Here is a 25,208-nt window from a genome sequence, read left to right as displayed (position 1 = left end):
GACGTCTCAGTCATTGTGTCCGTCATGATAGTTACTGTCTAATCGGAAAACATGCTGACAGACTGAAGGTTGCCAGCAACGGCTTTTGCAGATGCTGTGAAGACATCGAAGAAGAAAAGACTATAAAAAACCTTCTGTGTGTGTGTCCCGCACTGGCAGTCAGAGGGAATTCCACTTTAGGTTCTCATTTCTTTGAGAACCTGTCCGATTTAGCGGATGTGAACATTCGCAAGTTATTGGGCTTTTTAAAACGATCTGGATGGTTCAACGGTAGGAAGTAGAAGGCATCTTCCATCTTCTGTTCCTGAGATATCACAATGGACGAAAACATCTAAGTGAGTCTGATGACAGACTGCCACTTAAACCTAACCCAACCTACTTTCAATTGTTAGACCTTTAATGTTATATGGTGTTTGGGGTTTGATGAACGGCATCTCACAAATCCATCTACCATTCAATATTGTGTCGAATTCTTCATATTCGAATTGATATTAAAGCAATACCATAAAAATACCGTATGGATTAGGTGATGTAAAGCATTATAAATACCATATGATATTGTTTTGGTATTAACTCATGGCACTGCTTCACAATCAATACCATTGATACCAACGGTATCAGTTTTTTACGTTGTAAAGTCTAAAATGACTAGGCAGCAGTAGCCGGGGAGTTGCAAGCTGAGCTACTCATACATGAAGGCGACACGAAAGCTCTGGGATCGAATGCATTTGTTTTGGGTACAATCTTGCCCAAAGGTCCCAAACTCTATGAGCCCTGAGATTTCTAAGGCCAATGCAGAGGATGTGTCAACTCTAAAGGAATATGTCTTCCCCCCATCGCTTACCAACTACTATCCATCATATTGAGTAAGCGATTGAGATGTAATGTAAAGAAGATCAACAAGCTTCATCAATCTTGTCCAGAGAACCCAAGCTCTATGAGCTCTGAGATTTCTAAGGCCAATGCAAAGGATGTGTCAGCTCCATAGGAATATGTCTCCCCATCGCTTACCAAAAACTATTCATCATATTGAGTATGAGATTGAGATGTAATGTAAAGAAGATCATCAAGCTTCATCAATCTTGTCCAGAGAACCCAAGCTCTATGAGCTCTGAGATTTCTATGGCCAATGCAAAGGATGTGTCAACTCCATAGGAATATGTCTTCAGTAAGAGATCCGGATGCAGTGTGAAGAAGATCATTGAGCCTCATCAGTAGGACCTTTAGACCTTACACCCCCATCATCATCGAGATATTAACAAGACGCCATATTCAGACAAACCCCATTTGTAAGATTCAACGTTTGAGGCGCCAGCTAAATTCAAGCTATCTTTGAAAGGTAAGACCAGGCAAACGTTGAATAACTAGCCAAAGAACACACTGAATGTTGGTAACTATAACTTTGATACACATTGGCTTCATGAGTTCGTCTCACACTACAGGTATTTCTGACATAGTCAATATGAGTTCCTCACACACTACAGCTAGTTATATCGAATTACTCTCTTTAAGTTTTTTTAATCCTCTCTATGTATAAAAATCCTTTTTTTGCGCTGAAATTGATGTTTTGAAAAATAAATATAAAATAAGAACGTTTTTATACTTTTCTTCTTTTCAGAAAACTGGTGTATACCCCAGTGCGCATGTTCATGCGTTGTGGTAAAAAACAACGACTGGAAGAAAGAGAATAAGAAAACTTGTGAACTGCCATCAACGCTACCACAAAGGGCATGCTCATTCGCTGCCGTATAACCAATGACTGCAAGAAGGAGAATAAGTATTCTTGTGACTTGCCATCAACGCTACCGTAAAGGGCTGAACACCTCTGGTCCTGAAACTGCAGACAAAATGCCAAACGAAATCCCTATACTCGGTACGGAGATCGGCGGCTCTGAAGGCCAAAACAGAATGAGCGCATTAAGTGTCTGGTTGTAAAAATACAACTCTGCATAAAAATTCCACAAAAGCGGAAAAGTTGAAAATTTGTCAACTTTGACGCTTGAAAGCGAGCGTTATTCCATGTTGCCACACGTGGAGTAGTGTTTCTGCTCGTCAAAGTTAAAAATGTTTAACTTTTGCGAGTCGCTTTTTTATCATTTGTTTTCAGAGTTGCATTTTTCAATGCGATGCTCCTTAATGCGCTCATTCTGTTTAGGCCTTTAGGGTTATATCATTCTATCGAAAAGTGGCGGAACCTGTAGCCTTCATTTTTATCTGGAGTGATCCCGATGAACCTAAAGGATGAGACTTGGTGAAAATGAAAGAGATGGAGTTCCAAACGAACCATACTAGAGTAGACTAGTGAAACATGACAACAAAGGTGGTTGCATGAAAGCAGGAAGATGCAGGTGGGCGTGAAGACTTATTCTCAATGTACGGATGTAAAGAAATAGAAAATACAGCTACTTCAACTATTACAGTACAAAGATGTTTAGGGGTCATGGTTACTTCCGGAAAAACTTACATAGAAAAAGCAAATGCTATTCTAGCACGTGTATTTATGAAGCACTGTATCGAAAGATTCAAGAAACTGGAAACGGCGATTGGCTGGAATAATAATTTGGAGAATGTTGGAGAGCAACTGGTAGTTGCTAAAAAGATTCGCTGAAGAAGAAGATGGACCTGAACGTAATGGTATAGAGTATGAATGTGGAGGCCTGCAGGCAGACGCAATGAAGATAACAAGGATATCAACTATCCACCAGTTATGGGATTTACCAAAAAGTAAAACGAATATCCCGATGTATGTGAAATTCATAAGATTATACCTATGCCGAAGGTCAGAATGCCAATAGAACGGTCTGCTGGCTATTAATTAATGTATTCGAAAAAATTCTTCATCGACAGTTATCAGTGTACTTTGACCAAAATAGCTTGCCTAATCCCAGTCAATATGGGTTTCGAAGAGGGTGCCTTACCGAAGAAGCTACAAACAATGTTGTCAACTTTTGTATGTAAATTACTAGATGATGGACATAGCGGAGTTGCAGTTTTTCACCTAACTAAAGGCATTTTATATGATCGGCCAAGACATTATGATACAAAGGCTCTAAAATTAAGGAGTAATGAACTCTGGCTTTTTAAGTCATATTTAGAAAATCGTAAACAGTTTGTTCAGATTAGCGAATGCAGAAGTCAAATGATATAGGCGAAACATATTATAAGCAGACTGAACTTGGGCAGACGAATCTGAAGGACTTAATTTGTCCATGAATATATATTTGATTTCATCAAGGAAAATGCGCAGCATTATGTATAAAATTTCATTCGATTACTGAGTACGATTCAAAAGTCAGGATTTTGTGATATTTTTCCCAATACTCGGGAGTCGGGTTTGCCACAGAAAGTCGGGATAATCCCGATCATCTGACAAGCCTCAGTATGAACCATGTGATGTAGGAGTTCTAGTCGGAAGTCGGGATTATCACAGAAAGTCGGGATAATCCCCACCATCTGGCAAGCCTAAGTATGAACCACGTGCTGTAGGAGTTGTAAGTCGGAAGTCGGGATTATCACAGAAAGTCGGGATAATCCCCACCATCTGGCAAGCCTAAGTATGAACCACGTGCTGTAGGAGCTTGATATAATTAATGATGTATACAGCGTCTATCTTAGCTATGTTGTTTGAAAAATGGAAGAAGAAAACCTCCTGGCAGACTGTAAAATGCAAATTTTCCCATGAACATTCCATTAAGGAACAGGGCAGGACATTTCAAATGGCATTTGTAAAATAACAACAACATTTAATGTTGTTGCTGTAGCAGTGTATTGTACACTGAGGCGGCAGCCCTTGTCGATGAAAGACTCCATCGGGTCAATCCGGCTGCCATGGGATTGAACAAAATTCATAAAATATCAAAATATTTTTTTTTTTTAAATTAAAACTGAATTTTTTTAATTGTGTTTATTAAAAGGAATTACTTAAAGTTAAAATTTTTGAATTTTTTGAGAAAATGATGCTGATGTATACAATGTGTTTTGTAAAAATTCTTTGTTTTGAAGGAACATCAAAAATGTTGGGGAATTAGTTGTCTCCCTGGAATTTATGAACTATTTAATATTTTATTTTAATTAAATTAATTAAGAAACACTAAGAAAAATAAATAATATTTTTTGGGGATTAGGTATATTCCATTTCATATTTATCATTTCCATTTCCATTTTCTTCTTTTCCATTTTCTTCATTCTAATAAAAAATATAAAACTTATATCATTTAACTTCATGCTGAAAGTCCTGAACTAAAGTAAAGGCTTTCTCATTATCAAGGTTTTTTTGCCTAGTTGTTGTTGTTTTTTTATTTAAGAAAAATTAATTTATTCAGTTTTTAGGGTTTTTTTTCTAAATCAACTACTTTATTTCTATCATTATCATCATCATGATCTTTAGCTTCATCTCTTATTCCTTAAATTCTGTTATTCTTCTTTTACTTTTACTTATTAGTTTTTGTTTATGTTTTCTCTAAGTCCTACCTTTCCTTTTTTGTTCTTTATTTGTATTGATGTTTGTGTTTTTATTTCTCCGTTTTTATAAAAAATCTACTATATTTTCTCCTTTTTTTTCTTTACTTGTTTTTGTGTTTTAATTACTTTTTCTAACTTGTTTCTTGTTATTTTTGTTTGTTTGACTTATTTAATTTCCCTTGAATTTATTGCATGGTTTTCAATATGTTTCATTTTGTGTTTGTTTTCATTGTTTTCAGTTGCTTGTCAATGGAAAATAAATATTTGTTTAAATTTTTCGTTTTTGTAAAAAATAAAACTCTAACGGCCGAATTCACAAAATTTTATGAAAAAAGGTTTATTTGACAGTTCCATAAAGGAAATCTATCAAATCAACCTATTTCAAAGCTTCACTAAGTTTTGTGAATACCGGTGTAAAAAAATGCTCTTTTAGTTTATCAACTATATAAGAAATGTATCATACGACTGGTTGTGTGAATAACTAACTAATGGTGATGTAGAAAAATGTCTTCAAACTACCGAAAATTAAGATTTCATGCCAGAGAACAGATGTTGGTGAAAGGTAAAAACAAAAAAATAGGGAAGAATTATCTAACAAAGCCACTAGTCACTGTGATTTACAATCAGAGATGTTTAGAAATCGAATATTGCTAACTAGCGGTTAAGTTATTGTTATTTTGAAAAATAAACAAAATACCATATTTTAATGTTGTACAAAAAGCCTGAACTCGTTCTTTTAAAAATCCCATACTTTCTCTAATGTTTAATGAATGTATTGATGAAATGGTGGATTTAATACTACGCCAAACCATTCAACTTGAATGTAAATGTTTTGATTGCTAGTAGACCTCATCCTGAGCTTTCTTGATGTTTGAAAAAAAAACATAAAAAACTCTTTTTCAAACATCAAGAATGCTCAGGATGAGGTCTATTAGCAATCAAAACATTTACATTCAAGTTGAATGGTTTAGCGTAGTATGATATCCATCATTTCATCAATACATTCATTACACATTAGAGAAAGTATTGGATTTAAAAAAAAACGAATTCAGGCTACTGAAACTTTTACATTCAAGTTGAATGGTTTAGCGTAGTATTAAATCCACCATTTCATCAATACATTCATTACACATTAGAGAAAGTATTGGATTTTTAAAAGAACGAGTTCAGGCTTTTTGTATTAAAAAATAGTATTTTGTTTATTTTTCGAAATAACAATAACTTAATCGCTAGTTAGCAATGATATGGAAACAGCTTTATTTCTCGTATCCAATAATGTTTTCTGAATCTTGAGGTTTGAAAATGCAAAAAAAGTGGCAGCAATCACAAACTCAGAATTTTTGGAATTTTTCGAATATCAATTATGAGATTTTGAGCTGGTTTTTTACAGAAAAAGTCAAGGAATTGGACTAAACCGCATTTTTTACCATAAGCTTCAATACTGTATACTCAACTGAAAAAATTTTTTCACATCAAAAATTAAAAATTTTGATAAGGGGTCAGCCTTGCTAAAAAAATGCCAAAAAAATAAAATGTGAAATTTCAAGTAATTTTGTTTATGTTACGATTCTTCTTCGAAATTCCAACTGCGGAATGCTTACAAATTTTCAAAATTCTTACAAATGAAGGAGTAACAGCGTTGTGAACCTTAGGAGTGACATTGAATTTTTACTCCCAAAAAAACATGGATTCTTGCAATGTTTCTCATGGCAATAGTTTACAGCATTGCTTCATCCAGCAGCGTTATGAAAAGAGATTTTCTTCAAAAATCCAATGGTGTGTGCAGAATTGTGAAGTTAGCAAAAGTAAGGAAGTTACAGCAATTGGGTTTTGTTTTTGTTGTTAATTTTTGAATATCAATTATGCAATTATGAAGCAATAATCTAGAGTTTTCAAGGTGTTACACAAAGGGTACTACCTCATCCAGCACCACTATGGAAAGAGAGCTTCTTCACGAATCGAACGGTGTCTTCAAAATTTTGAAGTTCGCAAAACCAAGGATATTACTGCAATCTCAAACCCACTTAGACATTTTTGCATATTTCGGATAACAATACGGCGATTTTGAGTTTGTTTTTTGAAGAAAATACTCAGGGATTGCACTAAACCGCATTTTTTCGCATTAAACTTCACTACTGTATACTCAACTCAAAAAATTTTTTGGCATCAAAAATTGAAAATTTTCATAAGGGGTTAGCCTTGTTAAAATATATGACAAAAAAATAAAATGTGAAATTTTAAGCAATTTTGTTTAGTTTACGATTCCTCTTCGAATTTCAAACTGCGGAATGCCTACAAATTTCCAAAATTCGTACAAATGAAAGAGTTGCAACGTTTTAAAATTAAAAAGTGACTTTGAATTTTTACTCCCAAAAAACTTGGATCCTTGCGATGTTTTTTAAAGAAGGCTTTATAGTATTGCTTCATATAGCACCATTATGGAAAGAGATTTTCTTTACGAATCCAACAGTGTCTGAAGAACTGTAAAGTTCCCAAAACTAAGAATGTTACAGCAATTGCAAACTCACTTTGTTTTCTTTTTTTTTGCAGTTTTCAGATATTAATCAAGCGATTTTGAAGCAATGATCTAAAGTTTTCAAGGAATTATAAAAGGGTTTTTCTTCATCCAGCACCACTATGCAAACCGAGTTTCTTCACCAATCGAACGGTGTCTTCAAGTTCGCAAAACCAAGGATATTACAGCAATCTCAAACCCACTTAGAAATTTTTGCATTTTTCGGATAACAATACGGCGGTTTTGAGCTTATTTTTTGAAGAAAATACTCAGGGATTGCACTTAACCGCATTTTTTCGCCATAAACTTCACTACTGTATACTCAGCTCGAAAAATTTTTTGGCATCCAAAATTGAAAATTTTTATAAGAGGTTAGCCTTGTTAAAAAAATACCAAAAAAATTAAATATGAAAATTTAAATATTTTTAGTTATTTTACGATTCCTCTTCGAATTTCAAACTGCGGAATACCTAAAAATTTTCAAAATTTGTACAAATGAAAGAGTTACAACGTTTTAAACTTAAAAAGTGACTTTGAATTTTTACTCCCAAAAAACGTGGATCCTTGCGATGTTTTTTGAAGAAGGCTTTATAGAATTGCTTAATATAGCACCATTATTGAAAGAGATTTTCTTTACGAATCAAATAGTGTGTGAAGAACTGTAAAGTTCCCAAAACTGAAAAAGTTACAGCAATTGGTAACTCACTTTGGTTTTTTTTTGCAGTTTTCAGATTTACAAGTGATTTTGAAGCAATGATCTAAAGTTTTCAAGGAATTATAAAAGGGTTTTTCTTCATCCAGCACCACTATGCAAAGCGAGTTTCTTCACGAATCGAACGGTGTCTTCAAGTTCGCAAAACCAAGGATATTACAGCAATCTCAAACCCACTTAGACATTTTTGCATTTTTCGGATAACAATACGGCGGTTTTGAGCTTATTTTTTGAAGAAAATACTCAGGGATTGCACTTAACCGCATTTTTCGCCATAAACTTCACTACTGTATACTCAACTCAAAAAATTTTTTGGCATCAAAAATTGAAAATTTTCACAAGGGGTTAGTTAGCCTTGTTAAAAAATATGACAAAAAAATAAAATATGAAAATTTAAATATTTTTGGTTATTTTACGATTCCTCTTCGAATTTCGAACTGCGGAATGTCTACAAATTTGCAAAATTCGTAAAAATGAAAGAGTTACAACCTTTTAAACGTAAAAAGTGATTTTGAATTTTTACTCCCAAAGAACGTGGATCCTTGCGATGTTTTTTAAAGAAGGCTTTATAGTATTGCTTCGTATAGCACCATTACGGAAAGAGGTTTTCTTTGCGAATCCAACAGTGTCTGAAGAACTGTAAATTTCCCAAAACTGAAAAAGTTACAGCAATTGGTAACTCACTTTGGTCTTTTTTTGCATTTTTCAGATATTTATCAAGCGATTTTGAAACAATGATCTAAAGTTTTCAAGGAATTATAAAAAGGTATTACTTCATCCAGCACCACTACGGAAAGAGAGTTTCTGCAGGAATTCAACAGTGTTTTCAAAATTTTGATGATGGTAAAACCACGGAAGTAACAGCAATTACAAACTCTCTTAGAATTTTTTGCATTTACAAATATCAAAAAGGCGATTTTGAGTTTGTTTTTTTGGAGAAACAACTCAGGGATTGCACTAAACCGCGTTTTTTCGCCATAACTTCACTACTGTATACTCAACTCAAAAAATTTTTTGGCATCAAAAATTGAAAATTTTCTAAGGGCTAAGGGCCTTTGCTAAAAAAATGCCAAAAAAATAAAATGTGAAATTTTAAGCAATTTTGTTTAGTTTACGATTCCTCTTCGAATTTCGAACTGCGGAATGCCTACAAATTTTCAAAATGCGTACAAATGAAAGAGTTACAACGTTTTAAACGTAAAAAGTGACTTTGAATTTTTACTCCCAAAAAACTTGGATCCTTGCGATGTTTTTTTAAAGAAGGCTTTATAGTATTGCTTAATATAGCACCATTATTGAAAGAGATTTTCTTTACGAATCCAACAGTGTCTGAAGAACTGTAAAGTTCCCAAAACTAAGAATGTTACAGCAATTGCAAACTCACCTTGTTTTTTTTTGCATTTTTCAGATATTAATCAAGCGATTTTGAAGCAATGATCTAAAGTTTTCAAGGAATTATAAAAAGGTATTACTTCATCCAGCACCATTACGGAAAGAGAGTTTCTGCAGGAATTCAACAGTGTTTACAAAATTTTGATGATGGTAAAACCACGGAAGTAACAGCAATGACAAACTCACTCAGAATTTTTTGCATTTTCAGATATCAAAAAGGCGATTTTGAGTTTGTTTTTTGAAGAAACAACTCAGGGATTGCACTAAACCGCATTTTTTCGCCATCAACTTCACTACTGTATACTCAACTCGAAAAATTTTTTGCCATCCAAAATTGAAAATTTTCATAAGGGGTTAGCCTTTCAAAAAAAATCCAAAAAAAATAAATTGTTAAAATTTAAGAAATTCTGTTTAGTTTACGATTCTTCTACGAATTTCAAACTGCGGAATGCTTGAAATTTTTCAAAATTCGTACAAATGAAGGAGTTACGGCATTTTCGACCTTGAAAATTACTTGGAATATTTACATCGAAAAAATTCGAATTTAGCTAATTATTTCAAAGAGAACTGTAAAGTATTACTTCAGCCATCACCATGATTCAAAGGATATTTCCTCTCTAATTCAGGAATGCTTTTGGAATTTCGAGCTCATGCTTTTGGTATGTCAATAAAAAATAGCATTTTGTTAGTTTTGAAATAATTACAAAAGTTTTTTTCTTTCGCAAATTAGCACCAATATACAAGTAGCTTTACTTCTTAAACACCATGAGTTTGCAGAATTTTAGTTGGAAAGTCTAAGGCAGTCTAAGTCTAAGCAATTTCAAAGTCACATGGAATTTTTGGAAAGCGTTAAAAATAATGAAAACTCTAAGGAAGATATCTATATCAGAAACTTGATCAAGGAACCCTTGTGAGGTAAACGATGCTGTATTCCAAATTCGCTTCTGGAAATCAATAGATATGGAATCAGTTGTAGAAAGAAATAAACTAAATTGGCCATGGAGCAACATTATTATTAGTAATTATTTAATTGTAATTATTAACATATACATAATGTAAATAAAGAAATATAAAAATTACTTTCAATGGCTTTTTTTTTATTTTGGTTTATAAGGGGGTGTTATATTCAAGTGATAACGAGATCGGTATTAAAACAATAACGGCTTTGTACTTAAACTCATAAAAGTTTGGTATTAACAGCAATACCAGTTGGTCGATAAGGCTAGTACCATACGGTATTAATTATCTTATATTTCATCCATACTTTGCGGAATGGTTTTAATATCATACACCGAAAGAAAAATTGATACCGTATGATATCAATAGTATCGATATTAAAACAATACCGTGAATTGGTATCAAAACAATACCGTATGGGTTTTATATTGGTTTACATCGTCCATTTCACACGGTATATTTTTGGTATTACTTTACTAACAATACCGTTGATATCAATTTTTCGTTCGGTGTACGGTGTTGCTTTACTATCAATGCCGTATGGTACTAAATTGAGCACATTTGCTACCAATATTTCTCTGGGTGTATGTCACTGTAAAACGGTATTTTGCTTGCTATTCGAAAATTAAAAAATATTTTTCGTAAGTTAGCATCAATCAGGCGAATTTGAGCTTGTTTTTTGGAGGAAAGACTCAGGGAAGGCACTAAACCGCATTTTTTCGCCATGAGCTTCACTACTGTATATTCAACTCAAAAAATTTTTTGGCATTAAAAATTGAAAATTTTCACAAGGGGTTAGCCTTGTTAAAAAAAATGACAAAAAAATAAAATGTGAAATTTTAAGAAATTTTGTTTATGCTACGATTCGTTTCCGAATTTCAAACTGCGGAATGCCTTAAAATGTGCGAAAGTCGAAAAAATGAAGGAGTTACAGCGTTTTTGGTCTTGAAAACGACTTTGAATATTTATGCCCAAAAAACATGGATTCTTGCGATGTTTTTCACAGAAAGCTTTACAGTATTGCTTCATGCAGCACCATTACGAAAAGAGATTTTCTTCACAAATCCAACGGTGTCTGCATAATTGTGAAGTTCGCAAAAGTACGAAAGTTATAGCAATTGCAAACTCACTTTGTTTTTTTTTTGCAATTTTCGGGTATCAATTAGGCGATTTAGAGCTTGTTTTTTGAAGAAAAAATTCATGGATTGCACTAAACCGCATTTTTTCGCCATGAACTTCACTACTGTATACTCAACTCAAAAAATATTTTGGCATCAAAAATTGAAAATTTTCATAAGGGGTTAGCCTTGTTAAAAAAATGACAAAAAAATAAAATGGAAAATTTTAAAAAATTTTGTTTATTTTACGATTTGTTTCCGAATTTCAAACTGAGGAATGCTTGAAAATTTTTGAAATTTGGAGAAATAAAGGATTTACAACGTTTTCGGTCTTGAAAACGACTTTGAATATTTACACCCAAAACCAACTGGTTTTAATGATGTTTTGCACAGAAAGCTTTACAGTATTGCTTCATCCAGCACCATTACGAAAAGAGATTTTCTTCACAAATCCAACGGTGTCTGCAGAATTGTGAAGTTCGCAAAAGTACGAAAGTTATAGCAATTGCAAACTCACTTTGATTTTTTTTGCTTTTTCGGGTATCAATTAGGCGATTTAGAGCTTGTTTTTTGAAGAAAAAATTCATGGATTGCACTAAACCGCATTTTTTCGCCATTAACTTCACTACTGTAAACTCAACTCAAAAAATATTTTGGCATCAAAAATTGAAAATTTTCATAAGGGGTTAGTTAGCCTTGTTAAAAAAAATTACAAAAAAAATAAAATGAGAAATTTTAAGTAATTTTGTTAATGTTACGATCGTTTCCGAATTTCAAACTGCGGAATGCCTTAAAATGTGCGAAAGTCGAAAAAATGAAGGAGTTACAGCGTTTTTGGTCTTGAAACCGACTTTGAATTTTTACTCCCAAAAAACATGGATTCTTGCGATGTCTTTCAAAGAAAACTTTATTGTATTGCTTCATGCAGCACCATTGCGAAAAGAGATTTTCTTCACAAATCCAACGGTGTCTGCAGAATTGTGAAGTTCCCAAAAGTACGAAAGTTATAGCAATTGCAAACTCACTTTGGTTTTTCTGCATTTTTCGGATATCAATTTGGCGATTTAGAGCTTGTTTTTTGAAGAAAAAATTCATGGATTGCACTAAACCGCATTTTTTTGCCATGAACTTCACTACTGTATACTCAACTCAAAAAATATTTTGGCATCAAAAATTGAAAATTTTCATAAGGGGTTAGCCTTGTTAAAAAAATGACAAAAAATAAAATGGGAAATTTTAAGAAATTTTGTTTATTTTACGAATTGTTTCCGAATTTCAAACTGAGGAATGCTTGAAAATTTTTGAAATTTGGAGAAATAGAGGATTTACAACGTTTCTGGTCTTGAAAACGACTTTGAATATTTATGTACACCCAAAACCAACTGGTTTTAACGATGTTTTGCACAGAAAGCTTTACAGTATTGCTTCATCCAGCACCATTACGAAAAGAGATTTTCTTCACCAATCCAACGGTGTCCTCAGAATTGTGAAGTTCGCAAAAGTACGAAAGTTATAGCAATTGCAAACTCACTTTGTTTTTTTTTTGCTTTTTCGGGTATCAATTAGGCGATTTAGAGCTTGTTTTTTGAAGAAAAAATTCATGCTCTGTTAGGGTATTGTTGACCTGGTTTAAAATTCTTGTAATTTTGTTGTATTGTATCGGCTATAGGTCCATTAAAACACAAATATTTAAGGTTTTTTTCTTTTATTTTTCTCCAATATTTCGGTAGACTCCGTCTACCATTTTCAAGGCTAGTTGTATTTAAATAAAAAAACAGAAAAACACAAATTTTAGTAAAAACGAATCACACAATAAAAACAGAAAAACAATAATTTTTAAGAAACTTTAATTCCTATTACATTTAATGAGTTGTTACACGAACTATTGTCTGTTGGCAACTAAATGTTCTCTTCTGCTGTGCTTGTTGACTGTGTGGCGGTATACCTTCGCGCAGCTTTCTATATCTTTCTTGAAATTCATTCTCTCGTCAGGCGGTAAGTCGATGATATGCAACATCTCGAGAGTGAATCTTCGTCTGTAATTGTTCTCTTGAGCTAAGATGTCCACATCGTTGAGGTTTGGCTTATGACCAGTCAATGCACAGTGGGCTGCTAGTGCAGTTTTCTGCTCGATTGGTCTATTATTGGCTTTCTGGTCAGATTTATGTGCAGATAACCTAGTTTTCAATTTCGTCATGGTAGTGCCAATATATGCCATCGGGCATATATTGGACTTGTCGCCGTTACATCTAATTTTATATACCACGTTTGATTTTTCCTCATTTTTAATTTTACATTTTGTCTTGCTGAATAATTCATTCACAGTTTTGCCTGTTTTTAATGCGAGATGGTATTTGTCCTTGTCGTATAGATTTGATTTGCCAAATCTTTCGGAGAATCCTTGTATGTATGTTAGCGATTTATAAATTTTTCCTTTTGTAGGCTGCTCTCCGTCTATGATTTTTCCAAGACGTTCCTTGGCCTTGCCTAATAGTGAATTAATTGTCCAATTAGGGAAGTCGTTGGCTCTAAGAATTGCCTTTATTTTCCTCTCATTGTCAGGACGAAAGTCTGGATCACTAATGCTAAATACTCTTCTTATAAAATTCGTTGCTGTGTTTGTTATTACTCTCTTGTGGTGTTTAGAGTAAAAATTGATTAATCTTCCGGAAGCCGTCGATTTTTGATACCAATCTATTTTTAGCTGGTTGCCATGTCTATAAACTACCGAGTCCAAATAAGGTAGTTTGCCATCATATTCTTCTTCCTTCGTAAATTGGATGTAGTTGTTGAAGGAGTTCAGAGTCTTCAGCGTCTCTGCCACGTCTGATTTCTTCAAAATCGCGAAAATGTCGTCTACATATTTTGTCAATATCTTAGGTTTTCTTATTTTGTCAAATGTGTTATTGAGAAGTTCCTCCATTACGATGTCAGCAATAATGGGTGAAGCGGGTGATCCCATTGGCATTCCTCTAAGCTGTTCATACAACTTGTCATCGTATTTAAAATATCTGCTGTCCTTAATGCAGAATGTTAGAATTTCCTTGAAAATTTCCCTTGGAATATTGGTATATTTTTCAATCTCGTCCCATTTATTCTCAATTGTCTGGAGTGCTAAATTTATTGGAATACTTGGGAACAAGGACACCACGTCAAAAGATACTAAAACTTCGTCATTTTCTATGGTCATGTTCTTTATCTTAGCTTTAAAGTCCACTGCGTCTTTCACATTATATTTGGAATCCTTGGTGATATTTTTCAAAATATTCACTATGTACCTACATAGATGATAGGACGGCGCGTTTATTGATGAACATATTGGTCTCAACGGTGTACCTTCTTTATGGATCTTTGGGAGTCCATATATTCGAGGGGCCAATGCGGTCTTGCTGGTCAATTTATTCTTCTCCTGGATGCTGATAAGATTCAAGTTGTGAAGTTTATCCACCAATTTGTTGTTCCTTGTCTGTAGCCTAGATGTTGGGTCAATCTTTAAGCGCCTATACATACACATATCGTGTATTATTGCCTTCATTTTTTGCTCGTAGTCATCTTTGTACAAAGCCACTGTCTTTCCTCCCTTGTCTGCCGTTAAAATTAATAAATCCTCATTCTCCTTTAAATATTTTCTCGTTTGAGACACTGTGTCCACCACATATTTGTCTCTCATGCTCATCTTTGACTTTCGTAAGTGATCGTCTATCAATGTTGTAAGCTTGGTTCTTCCCATCTCCTGTTCCTCTCTATTCTCTATAGTTTGTACACACTCCTCTCCCTCTGCAATGACTTGCAAGAGTGGAAAGTTCTTGTTGGTGTGTGGGAGAGCGTGTTTTGGACCTAAAGAGAGAATCCATTGTACGTTCGTTGGTATCTCTCGCTGGATTCTCTCTTTAGGTCCAAAACACGCTCTCCCACACACCAACAAGAACTTTCCACTCTTGCAAGTCATTGCAGAGGGAGAGGAGTGTGTACAAACTATAGAGAATAGAGAGGAACAGGAGATGGGAAGAACCAAGCTTACAACATTGATAGACGATCACTTACGAAAGTCAAAGATGAGCATGAGAGACAAATATGTGGTGGACACAGTGTCTCAAACGAGAAAATATTTAAAGGAGAATGAGGATTTATTAATTTTAACGGCAGACAAGGGAGGAAAGACAGTGGCTTTGTACAAAGATGACTACGAGCAAAAAATGAAGGCAATAATACACGATATGTGTATGTATAGGCGCTTAAAGATTGACCCAACATCTAGGCTACAGACAAGGAACAACAAATTGGTGGATAAACTTCACAACTTGAATCTTATCAGCATCCAGGAGAAGAATAAATTGACCAGCAAGACCGCATTGGCCCCTCGAATATATGGACTCCCAAAGATCCATAAAGAAGGTACACCGTTGAGACCAATATGTTCATCAATAAACGCGCCGTCCTATCATCTATGTAGGTACATAGTGAATATTTTGAAAAATATCACCAAGGATTCCAAATATAATGTGAAAGACGCAGTGGACTTTAAAGCTAAGATAAAGAACATGACCATAGAAAATGACGAAGTTTTAGTATCTTTTGACGTGGTGTCCTTGTTCCCAAGTATTCCAATAAATTTAGCACTCCAGACAATTGAGAATAAATGGGACGAGATTGAAAAATATACCAATATTCCAAGGGAAATTTTCAAGGAAATTCTAACATTCTGCATTAAGGACAGCAGATATTTTAAATACGATGACAAGTTGTATGAACAGCTTAGAGGAATGCCAATGGGATCACCCGCTTCACCCATTATTGCTGACATCGTAATGGAGGAACTTCTCAATAACACATTTGACAAAATAAGAAAACCTAAGATATTGACAAAATATGTAGACGACATTTTCGCGATTTTGAAGAAATCAGACGTGGCAGAGACGCTGAAGACTCTGAACTCCTTCAACAACTACATCCAATTTACGAAGGAAGAAGAATATGATGGCAAACTACCTTATTTGGACTCGGTAGTTTATAGACATGGCAACCAGCTAAAAATAGATTGGTATCAAAAATCGACGGCTTCCGGAAGATTAATCAATTTTTACTCTAAACACCACAAGAGAGTAATAACAAACACAGCAACGAATTTTATAAGAAGAGTATTTAGCATTAGTGATCCAGACTTTCGTCCTGACAATGAGAGGAAAATAAAGGCAATTCTTAGAGCCAACGACTTCCCTAATTGGACAATTAATTCACTATTAGGCAAGGCCAAGGAACGTCTTGGAAAAATCATAGACGGAGAGCAGCCTACAAAAGGAAAAATTTATAAATCGCTAACATACATACAAGGATTCTCCGAAAGATTTGGCAAATCAAATCTATACGACAAGGACAAATACCATCTCGCATTAAAAACAGGCAAAACTGTGAATGAATTATTCAGCAAGACAAAATGTAAAATTAAAAATGAGGAAAAATCAAACGTGGTATATAAAATTAGATGTAACGGCGACAAGTCCAATATATGCCCGATGGCATATATTGGCACTACCATGACGAAATTGAAAACTAGGTTATCTGCACATAAATCTGACCAGAAAGCCAATAATAGACCAATCGAGCAGAAAACTGCACTAGCAGCCCACTGTGCATTGACTGGTCATAAGCCAAACCTCAACGATGTGGACATCTTAGCTCAAGAGAACAATTACAGACGAAGATTCACTCTCGAGATGTTGCATATCATCGACTTACCGCCTGACGAGAGAATGAATTTCAAGAAAGATATAGAAAGCTGCGCGAAGGTATACCGCCACACAGTCAACAAGCACAGCAGAAGAGAACATTTAGTTGCCAACAGACAATAGTTCGTGTAACAACTCATTAAATGTAATAGGAATTAAAGTTTCTTAAAAATTATTGTTTTTCTGTTTTTATTGTGTGATTCGTTTTTACTAAAATTTGTGTTTTTCTGTTTTTTTATTTAAATACAACTAGCCTTGAAAATGGTAGACGGAGTCTACCGAAATATTGGAGAAAAATAAAAGAAAAAAACCTTAAATATTTGTGTTTTAATGGACCTATAGCCGATACAATACAACAAAATTACGAAAAAATTCATGGATTGCACTAAACCGCATTTTTTCGCCATGAACTTCACTACTGTATACTCAACTCAAAAAATATTTTGGCATCAAAAATTGAAAATTTTCATAAGGGGTTAGCCTTGTTAAAAAAAATTACAAAAAAATAAAATGTGAAATTTTAAGTAATTTTGTTTATTTTACGATTCGATAAAGACCCTTAAAGAAATCTCCTCTACTTTGGCAAATTCTGAGAATGTCTTGTTGTTTTTTTGAAATTCGAGACAAGGAAAACAAAAATCATTGAAAATATTTTCCAGTGATTTTTTTCTTCCCCTTTTAATTTACCCTGACACAAAATCTGCTCTCCATAACATAATCGATGAGATCGGAAAATAGCACCAAATTTTCTATGCTCCATTACATTGGTAATTCATTGTTCTTTTCATTTGTTTTAAGTTTTTGTTTTTTTTTTTTTTTATTACACCAGTCGTGGATTTAGGGGAAATCAACATCATAATAAATAATCACACATAGTAGACATTAGAAAACAAAAATTTTAGAAATCCTATAAAAAAAAGGTAATAAATTAATATATAAAAAAAAAACAAACAATTACAAAATGCTTATACAAAAAAAAAATTACATATCATTTATAAAATGAAATATACAAAATTTTAGAGTTGCTAAAAGGCAAAACAAACTTTTCATAATAGTGATAGTGAGTGAAAAGTTTCTGGGAGCAACACTTAGGCTCTTATACTTTAAGATTAGAAACTAAATAAAATTGTTTATTAACAAATACATTGGAATTTGTTTCGCTTGCGCCTAAAAGTATGCTGCATTTTGTTGTTGTTGTATAACAAGTTCTTCTGGAGTTGATTTGCAGTTGTGTAGGTTTCTTCTCTTCTCGTTTCTTGTCTTGCCTTTCTGCACTGATTGATTGTTTGATTGATTCATAATGAATACAAAATATTCATTATATTTATGAATGGCTCATTAAAAGTAAGTCAATGGTGGTTAGGGCAATGAAATATTTCCTTGATGGTATGAAGTTTAATAAAGTTCATAGTTTTGCTTTCTGCTATGTGACTCATGGCTCAAGTGTTGGTTGATATCTTTTTTATTCTGTCATTTTCCCAGTACCAACCAACCTATTGGCTTACTTTTAATAACCTTTTCTCTTTAGTGTGTATATTGAATATATATGCATATGTTTTAACTTCAGTTTGGTTTTACCTCTGCTGAACAAAAATAAAAATATTCTTGCCTTATTTCTTTGTTTCTTTTTTTTTGTTTTTGTAAATTAAACGACTCTTTTTTTCGGTTTGGTTTTCTCTCTGGATGTTAATTTTTTTTCCAATTTCTATTTCATGGTTTAGATTTTTGTCTTTCTTCATTCATTCATTGTTTCACTTTCTTATCCATTTTCAGAGCTTTATGCTGCTTATCGTTTTGTTCTCAAATTCTGTTTTTTTTTTAACTTGCATTCATTCTTCTGTAGCTTAAATTTCTAGGTTTTTGTGTTTATAATTAAATGTACTCCTCTTCTAGGTTTCTATATTTAATTTTGCTTTCAATTTAGCAAAATGTTGTTTGTGTTTCAGTTTTTGGATTTTATTTTGTTTTCAATCTTTTTCATTAGTTTTGTTTTTAACCTTTTTAATAATAATAATAATAATTAAATTTTTCATCATTATTATTATTTGTTTAGTCTTTGCTTTACTGTTTTGAATTTTTCCATTTTGTTGTTGTGGTTGTTGTAGTTGTAGACTTTTTTCCCATCAACTTTTGCTATCCTTAATTTGTTGGTATAAGTTGTTGTTGTTGTTGTTGATTTTGTTACTGTTGCTGCTGTTCTTGTTGAGGGGTTCTGTTTATTTGGGTTTGTTTTCTGGTTGGATTTTCGGTTTTCTTATCCTCTTTCTATGGAAGTTTTTTGGGGTTGCCTCCTCTTCATGTTTCATTAAATACAAAAGTTTGTGTTTTTTTCGGTTGCTGTTTCTAAATTTGTAAAGTTATTGTAAATGAATGTTGTTGTTGTTGTTGTTGTTGTTGTTGCTATTTGAGTTTTCTTTAGTATTTTTCGCTGTTGTGTGTGTTGTGTTGTTTTACTGCTGCTGTTGTATTATCCAAATATCTTTTGCCATCGTTGTTGTTAAACCATTCAAAATTAGCCCCTTCAAAGTGCCACGTGCGGTATTAGAACATTACATCTGTAATTGAAGGTAAGTTTTTTTTTTATTCTAACTTGGTTAGTATTCATGGGCATTGTGCTTAGCACAGTTCATTAACTTAAAGCGACCCACATATATAAAACAAAAAGAAGAAATAATATAATAATACTCGCCATAGCAAAATGTCATGCATTTAATGTGAAAATGTTAATATTATTTGGATAATACGAATAAATGTCTTATATTGGACTGCCAAAAAAGTAATTGCGGATTTTTTAAAAGAAAGTAAATGCATTTTCAATAAAACTTAGAATGAACTTTAATCAAATATACTTTTTTTCTAAAGCAAGCTAAAAGTAACAGCTGATAACTGACAGAAGAAAGAATGCAATTACAGAGTCACAAGCCGTTGAAAAAATTTGTCAACGCCGACTATATGAAAAATCCGCAATTACTTTTTGGGCAACCATATAACAAGTAAAAGCGTGCTAAGCTGGGCCAGGACAAATCTTATATACCCTTCACCATGGCTCGTATATGTCGAGCTCTTGCCACGGTATTTCTTTTTAGGCAAACAAAGGATACAAGAAAATTGTAATTGAACTGAATATTGGAGACCATAATAGAAGTCATTGTGTAAAATTTCAGCCAAATCTAGTAAGAATTGCGCACTTTAGGGGCTGAAGAAGTAAAATAGGGAGATCGGTTTATAGGGGAGCTGCATTAGGCTATAAGCCGATTCATGCCATTTTCGACATGTATGTTAAAGGTCATAAGAGAAGCCGTTTTACAAAATTTCTGCCAAATCGCATGAGAATTGCGCCCTCTAGAGGCTCAAGAAGTTAAAAACCCAGATCGGTTTATATGGCAGCTATATCACGTTTCGGACCGATTTGGATTGATTTTTAGCACAGTAGTTGAAAGACATAAAAAAACACCTCATGCGAAATTTCACCCAAATCAGATGAGAATTGCGCCCTCTAGTGGCTCAAGAAGTCAAGACCCCAGATCGGTTTATATGGCAGCTATATCAGCTTATGGACCGATTTGAATCATACTTGATACAGTTGTTGGAAGTCATAACAAAACACCTCATGCAAAATTTCAGCGAAATCGGATGAGAATTGCGCCCTCTAGTGGCTCAAGAAGTCAAGACCCCAGATCGGTTTATATGGCAGCTATATCAGCTTATGAACCGATTTGGATCATACTTGATACAGTTGTTGGAAGTCATAACAAAACACCTCATGCAAAATTTCAGCGAAATCGGATAAGAATTGTGCCCTCTAGCGGCTCAAGAAGTCAAGATCCCAGATCGGTTTATATGGCAGCTATATCAGATTATGGACCGATTTAAACCATACTCAGCATAGTTGTCGGAAGTCGTCGGAAGTCATAGTAAAACACCTCATGCAAAATTTCAGCAAAATCGGACAATAATTGCGTCCTCTAGTGGCTCAAGAAGTCAAGATCCCAGACCGGTTTATATGGCAGCTATATCAAAACGTGGCCCGATATAGCCCATTTACAATCCTAACCGACCTACACTAATAAGAAGTATTTGTGCAAAATTTCAAGCGGCTAGCTTTACGCCTTCGAAAGTTAGCGTGCTTTCGACAGACAGACGGACGGACATGGCTAGATCGACTTAAAATGTCATGACGATCAAGAATATATATACTTTATGGGGTCTTAGACGAATATTTCGAGGAGTTACAAACAGAATGACGAAATTAGTATACCCCCATCCTATGGTGGAGGGTATAAAAAGAACGTCTTGTGCAAAATTTTGTAAAGATCGGCCTAAAATTATGGCTATTAGAGCCTGAAAATACCATATCAGATGAAACATATATATGGGAGCTATATCTAAAACTGAACCGATTTTGATAAAATTATGTACAAATGTTGAAACATTAAAAAGAATGTCTTGTGCAAAATTTTGTAAAGATTGGACCAAAATTAGGGCTACTTGAGCCTAAAAATGTCATATCGGATCATAGATATATATGGGAGCTATATGTAAAACTGAACCGATTTTGATAAAATTATGCACACATGTTGGAACATTAAAAATAACCTCTTGTGCCAAATTCTGTAAAGATCGGATCAAAATTAGGGCTACTAGAGCCTAAAAATTTCATATCGGATGAAAGATATATATGGGAGCTACATCTAAAACTGAACCGATTTTGATAAAATCATGCACACATGTTGGAACATTAACAATAACGTCTTGTGTTAAATTGTGTAAAGATCGGATCAAAATTATGGCTGCTAGGGCCTTAAAAGGTCGTATCGGATGAAATATATATATGGCAGCTATATCTAAATCTGAACCGATTTTGTTCAAAATCAATAGCGTTTGTCCTTGGTGCAAAAAATGACTTTTGTACCTTCTAATAATTAAACAAATGCGACCTGTACCTTGATCACAAAAATATAGAATATCGAATATGGAATATCGAAAGAACGGGATATACAGTTTGAAGTCGAGAGGCGCGTACTAGAATTTTATTTTTGATTCATGGTTTCTTCGGAGAAACTTCTTAGAATTGTATGGAGTTTACGTTTTTGCTATACGATTTTTGAAAAAAAAATCGACCCAACCTAATATACACACCGATAGAAAAACGACGGTGGGAGCCACCGTGGTGCTTAAAATAGCATGCCCGCCTATCGTGTCCAAACGCCCCGGTTCAAATCCTGCCGGCGAGAACACCATAGAATATTTTTCAGCGGTGGTTATGCCCTCACCAAATTTGTGAGTATTTCAGCCATGTACAACCTCTCAACCAAGAGGTGCCACTTTTCAGTGACATGCCGTTCGGACTAGGCATAAAATGGGGGGTCCCCTTATCATTGAGCTTAAATTTGAAACGGGCAGCACTCAATTGATATTGCGAGAAGTTAATTTTTCTCTAATTTGTTCCGCAATGGGATGTTTGGGAATTTCTAAATAACAAAATAGAAAAAAGACGGTACTTTGCCAATACCGGTTGGTATTGTTTTATTTGCCTTTTTGGCAAATATTTTTAATACCTTTTGGTATCAATTCAATACCTGATAAAGAAGGCTATTAAGAATTGATGGCTTCACATTTGTATTTTTGACATTACATTTGTATGGGTAAAAACGTGAAAGTACACGACTGCGGTGAAAATGGAAATTGCAAAGGGTGATTTTTTAAGAGCTATAAAAAAATTCTTCAAAAAAAAATTAAATTTAGAAAAATGCATGAAATCTTTATTTGAATCGAGAGTACGGTCCACAAAATTTAATGTTTGAAACGATTTGATTATTTCATGCAAATATTGACCGTGACTGCGCCTCAAATGGTCCATCTGTTTAGTTCATCGGCATACTCTTTCCAACATTTCGGCCGGTATTTCATTAATAAAGGCTTCAATGTTGTCTTCCAATGCGTCCGTTGAAGTGGGCTTGCCTGTATAGACATGAGCTTTGACATAGCCCCACAAAAAATAATCTAAAGGCGTTAAAACGCACTACCTAGGCGGCCAATTTATCGAACTTGAAATAAAATGTTGTGGACAAGTGGACCATTTAAAATTCCAAAGAGAAATCTCCACCTGTTCTCTCACGGCATATTTTTTTAACTATTTTTTTTTTTGATTTTCGCCAACTGTCCGTTGTTGTACAAAGGTTGTGTTGGTGTTTTCACTTAAAAACCACTTCTGGGAATCAATGGAGTTGTAATCCATTGCTGAATACAACGCATCGAGGTTGGTCCCGGTGTAATATTATTTTTTGTAATTATTTACATTAATATTCGAAATAAAATTAAGATTAAAATTATTTTCAATGTTTTTTTTTTTATTTTGGTTCATTAGCGGGTGGAATATTCAACAACGGTTTGGTATTAAAACCAGTCACAGATTGGTATTACAATCAATACCAGTTCGGCAATATGGCAAAACGGTACTAATCATTTTATATTTCATTCACACCATGCGGTATTGATTTGTTACCATACGGTGTTGCTTTAGGTAAGGTTATCTGATGTTAGGTTGAAAAAGGATGCGGATATTAATCAGTCCCATGTCACTATGAGCATACACCTAAGCCTGCAATCGTCTTGATGTATTCTCTAAATACTAAAATGTAACTTCGAATAAAGAAAATTTAAGTTAGGAGTTCCGTGTTATTTACAAAATCCTTAATGGGCACACGGAGCAACAGCGATTGCGTTCGAAGCCATCAATACAACTTCCAATAGATGCCCGGAATCATGTGTATACCATGGGAGTAGTGTAATTGTGTAGACAAAAAATCTTGATGTGCGTTCTAGATACTTGAAAGTAACCTCGAAAAAAGAAAATCTAAGTAAGGAGTTCCGCGCTACTTAAAAAATCCTTAAATGGCACATGGAGCAACAACGAGAGCCATTGTCCAGCGTTCGAAGCCATCAATACAACTTCCAATAGATGCCCGGAATCATGTGTATACCATGGGAGTAGTGAAATTGTGTAGGCAAAAAAATTGCCTTTACACAAAAACACATGCATTGGGAAAAGGTACAGCTAATAAAACGAGATTGTCGAGCGTGTTTAATGTGGTATTTATATCATAGAGGCGTTTTCGCTATAAATTCGGTATAAGTACAACATACCAACGTACGGACCTTAAAGCTGTGAAAAAATTTGTCAACGCCGACTATATGTTAAATCCGCAATTACTTTTTGGGCAACCCAATAGTTTAAGTATGCAAAATGGAGACCCCAGTAGGTCCAAGGGCTGATATGGGACGACCTTGTAGTCCAAGGGCTGATATGAGACGTTTGTGTTGGTCAAATTGTGGCTGGAAATGTTACAAAATTTTCCAAATAATAAAACAAATTGATAAAGCCTGTCCTTTCCTATTAAAAGTTATACGCTTCACAACTTAAAATTTCCAGAAAAACTAAAAGTACGAATTATGATGAAAATTTGAGAGAAATTTTAAAAAATTATTAGAATTTTGGTGTAAAAAATAATTTCAAAATTTATCCATTCCCTAATGAAGATTACCGGTGGTCATCGAAATATTGGACAAATTTAAAATAAAACTATTAATAAAAAACACCGACATCTGACATCTGTTTTTAATAATTATACATGACCTCAAGCCGAACTATCCACAAAATTAGTTTTGGTAGATAATTTAAAAATATTAAAGCCTTAAAAATAGAGAATAAAATCTAAAATTGAAAACTAATCATTTTTTGCTCTACTTAGTACCATTTTTCCATAAATGTTGACTTTGACGAGACATAACTACTACCAGAGAAAAGTTGATACCAAACGTGATCATTTTAATACCATATGGTATTGATAGTAAAGCCACACCGTATGGTAGGAAAACAATACCGCATGGTATGGATAAAAATTAAAAATAATTAGTATCATTTGGTACTAAGCCTTATTACCACACTGGTAATGATTTCAATACCAAACTGCTATTGGTTTTAGTACCAAACAGGTATCGGTTTTATACCAAATCGCTATTGAATACTCCACCCCCTAATGAACCAAAATAAAAAGCCATTGAAAAGTGCTTTTTTTTATTTTGTTTATTTAAGTAAATAATTGTGATTAAATATTTACAAAGAGTAATGTTACACCGTGACCAAACTGGATTTTTTGTATTCAGCAATCGATTTCATACCCATTGATTCCCAGAAGTGGTTTTCATATGAATACACCAACATTACATCCTTTACCACACAAGAGGCTTTATGATGTTTTTTATACCCACCATTATAGGATGGGGGTATACTAAACCAGTCATTCCGTTTGTAACCCTTCGAAATA

General features: G+C 33.9%; 1 protein-coding gene and 2 long non-coding RNA genes across 7 annotated transcripts in view; 1 reads left to right on the top strand and 2 right to left on the bottom strand.

Moving 5' to 3' along the window:
* The window catches only part of LOC106091486 (uncharacterized), a 61,764-nt gene extending 58,724 nt beyond the window's left edge, over nucleotides 1–3,040 (top strand). Inside the window, exon 3 of the long non-coding RNA XR_001222006.2 lies at nucleotides 1,619–3,040. This is a non-coding gene — a long non-coding RNA (uncharacterized LOC106091486). The remainder of the gene's footprint in view (nucleotides 1–1,618) is intronic.
* A 9,803-nt stretch (nucleotides 3,041–12,843) lies between these two features.
* On the bottom strand, nucleotides 12,844–13,664 carry LOC131994189 (uncharacterized). Its single transcript, XR_009396520.1, has 2 exons — nucleotides 13,016–13,664; nucleotides 12,844–12,907 (listed from the first exon to the last, which is right to left on the bottom strand). It is a non-coding gene; the product is annotated as an uncharacterized LOC131994189 (long non-coding RNA).
* A 4,634-nt stretch (nucleotides 13,665–18,298) lies between these two features.
* The window catches only part of LOC106088372 (protein alan shepard), a 1,012,027-nt gene continuing 1,005,117 nt past the window's right edge, over nucleotides 18,299–25,208 (bottom strand). For all 5 annotated transcript variants that reach the window (XM_059361231.1, XM_059361228.1, XM_059361230.1 and 2 more), the window contains one exon: nucleotides 18,299–19,436. The gene's annotated coding sequence lies outside the window, so the exon portion shown is untranslated. The remainder of the gene's footprint in view (nucleotides 19,437–25,208) is intronic.

Source organism: Stomoxys calcitrans, chromosome 1 (assembly GCF_963082655.1).
Source record: "Stomoxys calcitrans chromosome 1, idStoCalc2.1, whole genome shotgun sequence".
In the NCBI taxonomy this organism is placed as follows: domain Eukaryota; kingdom Metazoa; phylum Arthropoda; class Insecta; order Diptera; family Muscidae; genus Stomoxys; species Stomoxys calcitrans.
Note: the sequence above shows the minus strand (reverse complement) of the source record. Positions and strands in the feature narration are given on the sequence as shown.